This window comes from Salvelinus sp. IW2-2015, unplaced genomic scaffold (genome assembly GCF_002910315.2).
Source record: "Salvelinus sp. IW2-2015 unplaced genomic scaffold, ASM291031v2 Un_scaffold6641, whole genome shotgun sequence".
NCBI classification, from domain to species: domain Eukaryota; kingdom Metazoa; phylum Chordata; class Actinopteri; order Salmoniformes; family Salmonidae; genus Salvelinus; species Salvelinus sp. IW2-2015.
The window spans coordinates 21,602-22,185 of record NW_019947903.1 but is presented as its reverse complement, the minus strand read 5'-3'; positions in this window follow the sequence as shown (position 1 = coordinate 22,185).

The following is a 584-nucleotide window of genomic DNA, read 5'->3' as shown; positions in this document are numbered from 1 at the left end:
AGAACCCCCACCCCTCCCAGATACGCTTAGTTGTCTCCATACCAGTTGTCGGGATGTTCCAAAGTCGTTTAATAGGGGGGTGGGGAGGGGAAGTGAGGGGAGCTCTTTTCTCTGGACCTCCCACACATTGTTCAGGTTCATCCACAGAGTTATGGCTCCCTCCATCTCTCTCATCTACCATGTTTTGGAATTAAAAGTCCTCTTAACCAAAGGCACCTTTCTCTCACACCTGGGCTGGCCTTGTGTCTCTCCTCAGAGGAGAAGTTGAGGGGCTAGGGGCGACTGAGTCCACACATAGAGAACTCATTTGGGCAGGCAGAGGGCCAGAGCATTACATTCCCATGAAGGAGAAAGAGACAGGGGGAGAGATGGAGAACAGAGAGGGGGAGAGAGAGACAGGGGGAGAGAGAGACGGGGGGAGAGAGAGCAGCACATTTTATGTGTAAACATTCACTATTGGATGTGGCACATTTATTTATTTGTTTCATCTGTACTTTTCTTCAATTTTTCTGCCTTTCTTCCTGTCAGATGTCTCATCCTCTTCACTCAAATCAGGTTCCCATGTTTTGACTGGTGTGTTGGGC